The sequence below is a fragment of the Nuphar pumila genome, chromosome 17 (genome assembly GCF_984573655.1).
Source record: "Nuphar pumila chromosome 17, dmNupPumi1.hap1.1, whole genome shotgun sequence".
Lineage (NCBI taxonomy): Eukaryota > Viridiplantae > Streptophyta > Magnoliopsida > Nymphaeales > Nymphaeaceae > Nuphar > Nuphar pumila.
The window spans coordinates 22,662,337-22,675,028 of NC_143265.1; positions in this window are offsets into that span (position 1 = coordinate 22,662,337).

Genomic DNA, 12,692 nt, shown 5'->3' on the forward strand with positions numbered 1-12,692 from the left:
GTGTTGGAACCGATCGTTCCCTTTAAGATTCAAGTTTTTCAAAACTCGGGTTCTTCCATTTTTATCATTATTTTAAAGATCCGGGTTCCGACTCCGGTTTTTCCTTTTTATATATCGTTTGAAGTTTTGAGTTCCGACTCGGACTTCCTATCGGATTCAACGCTCGTGTTGGAACCGATTGTGCCCTTGAAGATTCAAGTTTTTCAAAACTCAGGTTCTTCCATTTTTATTATTATTTTAAAGATCCGGGTTCCGACTCGGGTTTTTCCTTTTTATATATCATTTGAAGTTTCGAGTTCCGACTCGGACGTCCTATCGGATTCAACGGTCATGTTGGAACCGATCGTGCCCTTGAAAATTCGAGTTTTTCAAAACTCGGGTTCTTCCATTTTTATCATTATTTTAAAGATCCGAGTTCCGACTCGGGTTTTTCCTTTTTATATATCATTTGAAGTTTCGAGTTTCGACTCGGACTTCCTATCGGATTCAATGCTCGTGTTGGAACCGATCGTGCCCTTGAAGATTCGAGTTTTTCAAAACTCGGGTTCTTCCATTTTTATCATTATTTTAAAGATCCGGGTTCCGACTCGGGTTTTTCCGTTTTATATATCATTTGAAGTTTTGAGTTCTGACTCGGTCTTCCTATTGGATTCAACGCTCATGTTGGAACCGATCGTGCCCTTGAAGATTCGAGTTTTTCAAAACTCGGGTTCTTCCATTTTTATCATTATTTTAAAGATCTGGGTTCCAACTCGGGTTTTTCCTTTTTATATATCATTTAAAGTTTCGAGTTCCGACTCGAACTTCCTATCGGATTCAACGCTCGTGTTGGAACCGATCGTGCCCTTGAAGATTCGAGTTTTTCAAAACTCGGGTTCTTCCATTTTTATCATTATTTTAAAGATCCGGGTTCCGACTCGAGTTCTTCCTTTTTATATATCGTTTGAAGTTTTGAGTTTCGACTCGGACTTCCTATCAGATTCAACGCTCGTGTTGGAATCTATCGTGCCCTTGAAGATTTGAGTTTTTCAAAACTCGGGTTTTCCATTTTCATTACTATTTTTTTTAAGATTCGGGTTCTGACTAGGATTTTCACCCCCTTTCAGGTTAAGGGATAAAACCTGAATCATTTTTTTTCTTTTTCTTTTTCTAAATTCTCATCAAATGTCTATTCTATTTCCCCTTCAGGATAAGGGATAATCCTGAAACGTCGACGATCATTCTCGCTTAAATTCTCAAGTATCTTCGAGCGTCCGTCTCGTTTTTAGCTCTCCGTTCGAAAACCAGTGCTCGTACTGGTACGCATTTTCAAAGACCAGTGCTGGTATGCACCTTCGAAAACCCAGTGCTCGTGCTGGTGTGCATTTTGAAAACCCAATGCTCATATTGGTGTACATTTTCGATAACCCATCGCTCGTACTGGGGCATTTTTCGAAATCAAATGCTCGTGCTGGTACATCTAGCGCTCGTGCTAGTGTTTGGCTGACTAATTAGTTAGCCCTCCAAGTTCAGTCTTTATACTAACCAATCATCATCAATTCAAGTTCTAAATTCTCAAATTCAACCTTCGGGTTATCATTTTTCAAAAAGTCAATCTTTTTCTCTTGCGAAGGACCCTCTTCAGGGAGAGTTCGAGGGAGCTCGTTCCTTTCGCATGCAACTATCTTTCGTTCGCAAGAACCCTCTTCCTGTGGAGAGTTTGAAGGGACTCGTTTTCTTCATGAATAGTTTGCAAAACGACAACCAACTTTACACAAAAGAACCCTTTTTCCAGGGAGAACTTCGACAGAAGCTCGTATCTTTTTGTGGCCCCCGTTTTTCTCATCTTTGGCCAACCCCTTCACAGAGGACCCTCTTCTAGGGAGTGTGTGATGGACTCGTTCCTCTGTGATACTTTATCAACTTTGTTTTTCGGCCGCCTTTCCATAAGAGAAGCCTAGAGATAGGGAGTTTTGACAAAAACTTAATTTCTCTTCAAAAGTTCCGTTTTGCAAACACCTCCTCTTTGGGGAAGAGAAGAGTATTTCAAACTTCCCATCCAGGTAAAGGCTAAAGCCTGAGTCTCTCTTTTTGGGGAAAAAGAGAGAAGAATTTTGTCATGGACGCGTCGATTCAATATCAAGCAATTTCTTTCATCAAGGATTTCTAGAATACTTTGCCAATTTGCTATCAAAAGTCATTATTGATCTCAAAAGTTTTTTCATCACATAAAGAAATTACCTCAAGATACCTTTAATATTATTTTCAAAAGAGCCAGACTTTTGCAAAAAAAGAACTGAATTCAAGCTTTTTCTGTTGGTCAACCAAGAGGATGAAGAAAAATCTTCGATATGACCCGCAAAGGAAAAATTCAATGATGTTGAAAAGCCATAAGTGAATTAATATTGATCATAGCTATGGCACATTCTTAAAGATTGTTCTTTTGGCAGTAAGATAGTGGAAATATCCTGGGCAGTAAAAAAGAACCTACACAATCCATATCTCCTCAGTCATTTGAGCTGCAATCAAATATCCGCAAAAGAGATCTCTCAATTGTCATCAAGATGAAGGTGAATTAAGCGAGTAGACCCCCAGGGCCAAAGAAGATTTGAAACATCTCCATGATGACAAAGTTTGTGACAGGTTCTTCTAGGGAAAGTTCGGATCACCGTCGAGATGAAGGCGGATGCGATGAACCTACCGACAAACCCTAAAAGATATTTGATTTCTGTTATCATCAAACCTAATTCCTGAGAAAGAAAAAGAAGGATCGGAACATCTCCAAGATGAAGGAGTTTGTGACGTACCCTTCCTCGTAAAAGAGAGAAAAGTCAGGACATCTCCAAAATAAAGGATGATGTAAAAGAACCCAAGAGAGCTCCATGGTTCAAAAAGAGTGCAAACAGATCATCATGGGAAGAGACCCAAGACATCAAACTGCCCGAAACTGCCAGGAATCATCTCTATTTATGTAAAATTCTTTCATCAATATATTTTCATTCAATTGCTTTTATGAAGCTAAGAATATTTCCTTTCCCTTCATATCAAGGAAATTGATATCTTCCTTGAAGAAACTCAATAATAATAAATTTGAATTTGATTCTTGATTCTACAAAGTTAGCTCAATTGGAGTTAATACTCTAGGTAGAAAGAGGTGATATTTTCACATATATGCAAAATTCAATCATTTTAGATCAACTACAAATTTTGGCATTTTATTGGCAATACTTTCTCATTATCCCAAAATGAAGTGTGAACTTGATATTCGTTTTGACGTATCCTGATGTCATCCCTCCTTAGGACTAAAAAGTCCTTTCCTTTCGTCTGATCTGAGCGCTCTCAGATTTGCAAACTTCTCTGCGTTCATCACTGTCCTGCCATAGACAGTTCCCGCTCAGGATAAGGGTTAAACCTGAACTTTTTTGCAAAAGGTCTGTTATTGTCAAAAGCTATTTTCAGTCTCAGCAATGAGGCGCCCAAGATCAACCCTTTTTTTAAGCTTTAAGGACCCCCATTTTCATCCTTTTGTAAAAACTCATCTTGGACTTGTTGTGCAAAGTCTAGAGGTCCCATCACAGTTTTCCTCGCTCCTCGAGGATTCTGTATCCATTCAGGCTAAGGATTAAACCTGTTACCTCGCTCCTCGAGGTATCACCCAAAACCTTCTGCGAGAGGTCGTCTGTTTTTAGAAAGCTGATTTAGTCTCAACAACGAGACGCCCCAGATCATCCTCTTTCGAAGCTTTAGGAAATCCCCTGTTTCTCTCTTCTCGCAAACCCCTTCTGGATTTGTTCGTCCAATTTTCGAAGGTCCCATCATGGTTTCTTCATCCGAGGATTCCGTATGGTCGCCCCTTTCAGGTTAAGGGTTAAACCTGAACCTCGCTCCACGAGGTATCCTTCCATTCAGGTTAGGGTTAAACCTGAGTCTCGTTCTGACTAGATATCCTTTCTAGTCCCATCACGGTTTCCTCATCCGAGGATTCCGTACCGTCCCCCACTCAGGTCAAGGATTAAACCTAAAATCTCGTTTTGATGATATATTCCTTCCTGTCCCATCACAGTTTCTTCGTTTGAGGATTTTGTATGGTCGTCCCTTTCAGGATAAGGGTGAAGCCTGAACCTCGTTCCACGAGGTATCTTCCGTTCAGGTTTGGGTTAAACCTGAGCCTCGTTTCGACGAGGCAATCCTTCTCCGTCCCATCATGGTTTTCCCCATAAAGGAATCCATGCTTTGTATATCCATTTAAGAAAGGATCATACTTGAGTGTCATCTCACGAGGCATTTCTCTCAAAAAAGGTCCTTATATATTCCTTTCCCCATCCAAATTATCTTGATCTATCTTTGTCTCATCTAGGTTAAGGGCTAAACCTGAGTCGTGCCAAAAGGTTGATCTTGTCTCACCCGTGAGACTTGATCAAAATTCTTATCTTTCACCATCTTTGGCATCTTTACCTAAAGTCCCATCACGATTTTCTCATTTCTATTATTCAGTCATATCATTGCTGAGGATTTCGTCTTCCCCTAACCATTCAGGATAAGGTTTTAAGCCTAAAAAACCATGTTTTCAAAATAAATTCGTCCACACCCAGTTCAGATCTGCTGACTGGGGCATTTTTCAAAATTTGGAGTGTTTTCTTTGCCACTAAGCTCGGCTTTCAACCGGCTTAGTAGCAAAGAGGGGCATCTGTGAACACCCCAAATTTTTCAAAATGTTGTAAATATCCCCTTTTTGCCCCTGACCCTATTTTCTGGGTAATTGAGTTAGTTTTAAATTTAAATTCCATTTTATTTCTCAAAGTTTTCTGAAATTAAATTCATTTTGTATATCTGACTCAATTTCGGATCTGGATACAGATAAAAGATCCAAATCTGAGCTTCATTGTCCAATGTTTAAAATCAAAATTCTCGAAATATCCAAAACAACTTTTGAAAGGCTCAGACACTTCATCTGGTATCCGCTTGGACCCATCGTGTTATATTCCTCGATTCGAGGTTTAAAACTCGAATATTTTCTCAAAACTTGAGTCCAAACCCATTTTCTGGAGAAATTTCCTCTGAATAGCCTTGAAAACCTTCTTTTGTAAATATTTCTCAAGAAAAACACCAAAAATTAATTTTCCCGTAAAACTTTAGGATTTTATTTCAAAAAATACAAAATACCGAGAAAAGAACAAAAAATCAAATGAAGGAAATTGCAAAAAAAATGGTTTTTGGAAACCCGTTTTAGAAAAAAACTTTTTAAAGAGGCCCTTTTGTGGAAAACCTTATTTTCGATGTTTAAGAGTCGAGTTACGGTTTTGAAAACCCAAACTCTTGCCTTCTCCCCTCCGCTTCCCCTCCAGAAGCTTCTCCCTTCTCCTCCATCGCCCTCCCAAAAGTTTCTTTCACCTCTCATCTCCCGTCCATCGTTAACAAACTCGCTCTCCTCCACCCATCTTCAACCGAACCCTCCTCCTTTTCTTTAAAAGAACCATTTGCATCCCCTCTCAATCTCATTCGTTCTCACCCCAGCACCTTCCTTCCTTCTTCACTACCGCTTCTTCACCTATGCACCCCTTCTTCCTTCCGGCTTCTTCTTCCCTTTCCCATTGCCCTTCTTTTTTTTTTCTTCTGTGCTCATACCTTCTCCGATTTCCTTCCAAAAGTCGACTAAAGAGGATGAATCGGTAAGGATTTCGTCTGTTCGTCCCTTTTTTTTGTTTTATAAAAAAAAATCCGAAGATAGTCTTTCCGCTGTTTTCTTTTTTTAGCCTCTCTATAATGTTGATCTATCTATAATAGAATCGGCTTATGGATGTGTGATCATCGCAAAATTTTTCCTCTTTCGTTGTTTCTCTCTCTTCCTTCTCTTTTCCTTTTCCAACCTCTATTTTCCTCCTTTTTGAAGGGAGAAGAATAAAAGAAAGAAAAGAGAAAGAGAAGAGAAAAGAAAGAAAAAGAGAAGATGAACTCTTTTGCGGGTTTTCACTTGACCTTAATTTGAAAAGTATTTAGCAAATAACTCACCTCCGTTTTGAAAATTTGCGGGAAAAAGATGGAGAGACGGGATTCGCTTGTCGGTACGAGGTTTGACCGTTCCTGGCGCCTTTACCAGGGGTAATCGAACCAATGATCAAATCTATGCCTTTTGCTTCGCCTAAATATTATCTAAGAATTTATCCTAACTCTAAATGCACAAAGAATCATGCTTGTGCAATGCAAAGGATGTATGCTTCTTTTGAAAAGAATGTTTTGAAAATTTCCAAGTATTCTGAGATGAACTTGATAAGGGAGTGAAGAAAATGATTTGAATCTAACTTTAGAACTTGAGATAGATCAAAGAAGTTCTAAGTCTTTGAAGTAGATCAGAGTCGGAAGAATAAATTTTGATTTTGAATAAGAATGATGTGAAGCTTTGAAAATGAAGTTTCAAAGTCAAATATGGACTTTGACTTTAATCATGGATTTAGGAAAGGAAATGAATACTTGAGATGAAATTGAATTTAGATTTTGAAGTTTGAATTTTAGAATGGATCTGAGAAATGATATTTTAAAATAGAGATGAATTTAAGAAATTCAGAGGTGATCTGTAAGTGGAATTTGGATTTGAAATCTAAAGTTGGAAATGGAATTGAATTATGGATCCTAAGATAGATTTTGGATCTAAAGTCTGAGATCCAAATATAGAATTGGATTCTGGGTCCTAGAATGGATCTGAAGTCTGAGATCCAAGTGTAGAATTGGGTTCTGGATCCTAGAATGGATTTGGATCTGAAGTCTGAGATCCGATGTAGAGTTGGACTCTGAACCCTAAGATGGATTTTGGATCTGAAGTCTGAGATCCAAATATGAAATTGGATTCTGGATCCTATAATGGAATTGGATTTGAAGTCTGAGACCCAAATGTAAACTTGGGTTCTAGATCCTAAGGTGGAGTTTGGATCCAAAATCTTTAAGATCCAAAGATAGAATTGTATTTAGGAAACTGAATCCAAGTTGATCTAATTTTGGATTGAAATTCCATATTGAGATTTTTGAGTATGGACCTGGGTTTTGAAAAACCCAGACTTAGAAAAGGCCAAATTTTTGTGTTTCAAGATCAATCTCAAACTTTGATTGAAGACGAACTTGGTTTTGAATTTGAAGATGAAGCAGAAGTTCCAAAGTTAATTTGAACTTTGAAATTTCATTTAGATTTTGAATTGTGGATATACAAAATGGATTTCAAAGTCAAATTGGACTTTGAATTTAGAATTTGAATTTTGGATATATAAATGGATTTCAAAGTCAATTTTGAATTTGGAATCAGGAGATGAATCCGAGATCTCAAAGTTAAATTGAACTTTGAAATTGGATTTGAAGTTGGAAATGGAATTTTGAATATAAATTTGAGTTTTTGAAATCTCAAAGTTAAATTGGACTTTGAAATTGAAATTTAAATCTTTGAAATAGGATAGAAGAATGAATTTAAAATGGAGATTTGAAGAAAGATATCTGCGATCATTTGGATTTTTGAAAGGAATTTTGAAAATATGATGCAATTCTATCCTAAATGATGAATGAAAAGAATTTGAAATTGGATTTTGAAAAGCTATTTCATTCCTTGGATGAATTAAAATAAGATTGAAGATATAATACATCCTTGACTATGGTCATTGGATGTATTATATAATAATCTATATTTAGATTCAAGCGAAGAATAAAATACATTTTGGTGCTTTTATAGGGTTTAAAATGAAATTAACTCTCAATATACCCTGACTATGGCCATTGGTATATATATTGAATTAATTCTAAGTTAAACTCTAATAAAAGAAGGAAACATTTGAAAATATGATTTTTTTTAAGAGGATCCAGTGTGGATCAGTGTTATTTTATAAAAGATAAAAATCCTAAGTTTTGTTTACATCCTGACTATGGCCATTGATGTAAATCATCAACTTAGGATTAATTTACCTCTTACAAAATGGTGCACGTGCCATTCGTGCAGCCATTTGTGAGAATTTGAGAAATAAAGAAAAAGTGCATGAAGAATAAGTAATTCATGATATTTACAATGCTCATTCATTCTATCTAGAACAGGAAATGTAAATTTTCATTAAGATCTAACTATTACAATCTTGGAATTGAAATTTTCAATCTAGGAAAGAAATCAACCTTTTCTATCCATTCCTGCAAAAATGGGGTTAGCACAAAACAGAGTACAAAGAATCTAAGATATCACATTGAAGCTAAAAGAATACATATATATGCTGATGGCGAAATACATATAGAAATGTATGTGCAAAACACAATATCAATACTAAATGACAAAGGCATATAGCATTTTATATTGGGTGAGAAAACCTGTATGTATATACAATGAGAAATATATGAGCTGAAGTGGCAAATGCAATAGGTGTAGTTACAAGACATGGCTGTATGTTGATGCCATGGTAACAGTGTAAAAATATTATGGAGTGGACAAAATCTACAGCAGCTGTGACAGGAGATGGGCTAGGTGAATGGATATGATGCAATGGTGCAGTTGGTGACAGCAAGAGTTGCTGTAAATGGATGAAGATAGGCTGGAGGTGGAAGGTATATTGGTAAGTGTAAATGGATTGTATATATATGGTTTCTACAGGGCAGTGATAGACGAAGTATCCCATGACCGGGGTTGGCGCATGGGTTGATGATGCAGCTCCTGTAAACAGGACTGTGGCAAGTAAAGGGAGGGTGAAAATGTTATGCACAGAGATGTGGCTGGAAACATAGGGTTGAGAATGAAGATGCTATGGTGTGACTGTATAGGGAACCCCCAACATAATTTTGTGAATGCACATGAGGGTGTATTAGAGCAATAGCAGCTGATGGACTGCTGGGCATACCTGCGAAACTGTATTATGGATGCCTTGTGAGACCACAACAATACACTGATTTGATTAATATTACTAATCGACTATATAAATCATTCAGTAATGCTGCAAATTACTAGAAAGAACATTTCATATTTACCTGTGTTTTTGAGCTACACAGGGTGGTAGAAAGTGGAACAGGTTTACCATTGACCGCATTATTACGTAACAAGAGTCTACCACCTTCTACTGGATTCTTGATATTTCCTTTTCAGAGTAAGTAACACAGGAACCATTTCAGTTTTATCTTTCAATGTTGTAATGAAGAAAATAAAGCAAAAGAGGATGCTCCTGGCAATGTTAGAAAACATCAGCAAAGATAAAAGAAGATGCTCTAGATAGGAGTTCTTCTCGGGTGGGAGTGCAATCACAAATTGTCTTAACATGTATGACAACCAGAATTCTAACCTTTTCCCTATTTCAAATTTCTTGTTTCATAAATCAATAAGATACAGGAAAAAGAATGTGCCTGTGATTTTCAATCCTGTAATTTTAGGATTCCCGCCAGTGCAGGGATGAGATCATACCTGAGTGGTCACTAGTACACAGATTCTGCAATTTATCCCCTCTCTTGCACATTGGAATTATAACCAAAAGGCAAATTTGCGTGCAAATGATGGAACGTATTGTTGATCCCTGTAGCTAGGAATATAACTCCATTTTTTTTTTTACTAACCATCGATTTCCAAGATTTAAGGGAGACGCTGATGATTCACTGAAGGATGACTTACCATACATGATGAACAGAGGATACCAAACATAAATGAGGTTCTATTCTTGAAGTGATGCAGATGACGCGCCAGATGAAAAACTGATCTAAATGGGTTATAACATAGAGAATGAACATGTAGCACGAGTGGTGAAATCAAGTGTAATATGAAGTCTGTTCAGAGAAAGGAAACACTCTATGCAGGGTTAACTAGCTTCATTATACTGATAGATAATGTAGTTGCCCCAAAAAAAATGAATAAACAGGGATGCCACACCATGTTCTATATCTCGATGCTTCAGCTCACCTGGTTCATCCTCAAGACCAGTAGACATAACCAGCCATCCCCTAATCTTAGTGATGACACCCATATCAGCCATCCATTTTGTACACATTGAACTTCAGCAAGCAAGGTGCAGAGTGCGTGATTTTGAGAAGACTCAAAACACGAGAAGAAGAAAAAATAAGTAAGGTGGATCTAGCTTGATTTCGGGTAGAATATAAAGTTAATTGAAAAATATTTCACAGAGAAAGCCCGATCTGATACTGGATCAGATTGGACATTGCCGTGAAGGCTATATTCAGATGCCGAATGAAGATGAACAGAAAAGGAAAAATTACATGGATGAAAAGAAGATAGAAAATAACATAATGGAAGATAGAGCATAAAGTAAAGAAAACAACGCAATGAACTGCAAATAGGTATTAGATCTAGATAGCGTAAAGAGAGATTAACATTTATAAACTACAAAAATTTTAACAAAATAAGTTGTAAAACAAAATGTTGGAACCGATTGTCCGTTGATATTGCATACAGGTAGGTTGATTTGCTATAGGCAAACCGACCTTACCAATGATGCTTTAAAAAAAAAAGGCAGGAAAATCAAGAAATCAGAATTAAACAGCAGATACTCACCGCGGTTCTGCTGAAGCTTTAGAATTTTGAAAGCAGTCAGGTGGGGCTTCAGCCGGATGAGGTGAAGACGAATGCTTCTTCTTACTCCTTTGTGTTGCAGGGACGCTGGAGTTTTTCAATTGTCAGGATGGTCGATCTTCCTAGTTGATCGATGGCCTTCCAGCAATAGAGTCGATAAAACTTGGTGCTCGATATCGAAGATGTGTGATGGATATCAACAAAAAATGCTTAACAATGATGATTTGCAACGGGCTCAAGAAGGGGGAAAGACGAATGTAGATGATGTGTTTAAGCGATTTTTGCAGAGAAAAACTTGATCCCCCCTTTTCGGAGAAGGCGAAGCGGCTCTTCTTAAAGAGATCCCTGGATGATTCGAGAATAGTTTGGTTAACGATCAAAGGTGAAAAAGGAAGGAGTTGGTTTTGAGATCAACGATGGAGGAAGGAGAGGAGGGAGCGCGGGAAGAAGCTGTTGGAGATTTTCTAAAATTCCCAAAAGAAGGCCCCCTTGAAAGAAATTTTGTAAAAAGATGGTTTAAAAAGAGGTTTTTGGCAAAAATTCAATTTTTCAATTTTTAAAACCATTCGCCTTCCCCAAATTTTTTTTTTATTTTTATATTGCTTTTTCCATTTTTTTGTATTTTTGTAGTAGAAAACTAAGATCTTAAAAGAGAACTAAGTTTTTAAACATTAATTTTTTTTTGTATTTTTCTGAGAAGTATTTACAAAAGTATTTTTCTGAGAATTTCCGGCCATTTCGGGGAAATTTCTTCAGAAGAATGGGTTTGGACCCAGGTTTTGAGAAAATGTTCGAGTTTTGACACTTGAATCGAGAAATACAATGTGATGGATCTAAACGGATGTTGAATGGACTGTCCGAGCTATTTAAAGGCTATTTTTGGTATTTTCTATAATTTTAATTTAAAATTTGAACAAGGAGACTCAGATTTGGATCTGGACAATGGATCCAGATCCGAAATCAATTTAAACATATAAAATGAATTTAATTTCAGTAATTCTTTTATGCAATAAACTTTTTGAAATCAACTAATATTTTCTATAACCCAATGACAAAATATCCTGAAATCCTTTGTGAAACAATTGCTTGATGTCATATTGACACATCTGTGAGTGAAGATTGGACCTTGAAAAGATTGTTATTGGTTCGAAAGCTGAATTTTGAAAGTTTGACTAGTGCTAAGACTAGATTTTGGAAGTTTGACCAGTGTGAAACTGGATTTTAGATAACCAGCACAAAACTCGATTTTGAAAGACCAACACAAAAATTGGATTTTGGAAGACCAGCACAAAAACTGGATTTTGAAAGACCAGTACAAAAATAGATTTTTAAAAGACCAGCACAAAACTGCATTTTTGAAAGACCAGCACAAAACTGAATTTTGAAAGACCAACACAAAACTCAATTTTGGAAGATCAGTATAAAACTGGATTTTGAAAGACGAGCACAAAACTGGATGTTGAAAGACCAACATAAAAACTAAATTTTGAATGACCAACACAAAACTGGATTTTGAAAGACCAACATAAAACTATATTTCGAAAGACCATTACGAAATTGGATTTTGAAAGACCAGTACAAAACTGGATTTTGAAATACCAGCACAAAACTAGATTTTGAAAGACCAACATAAAAACTGGATTTTGAAAGACCAAGACAAAACTATATTTTAAAAGACTAGCACAAAACTGAATTTTGAAAGACCAGCACAAAACTGGATTTTGAGGGACCAACCCGAAAGCTGGATTTGGAAGGATGATCATTACAAGAACTTGATTTGAGGAAAAGATCAACATGAGTGTCAGATTTGATGAAAAGACCAATACAAAAACTGGATTTGATGAAAAGGCCAGTTATAAAATTGGACTTGATGAAAGGACTAGCATGAGAGTCGGATCTGATGAAAAGACCAGTACGAAAACTGGATTTGATGAAAAGACCAGTATAAAAATTGGATTTGATGAAAAGACCAATTATAAAATTGGATTTAATCAAAGGACCAACATGAGAGCCGAATCTGATGAAAAGACCAGTACAAAAACTGGATTTGATGAAAAGACTAGTATATAAACTGGATTTGATGAAAATACCAATATAAAAACTAGATTTGATTAAAAGACGAATATAAAACTGGATTTGATGAAAAGGCCAGTATAAAAACTGGATTTGATAAAATGACCAGTATAAAAAT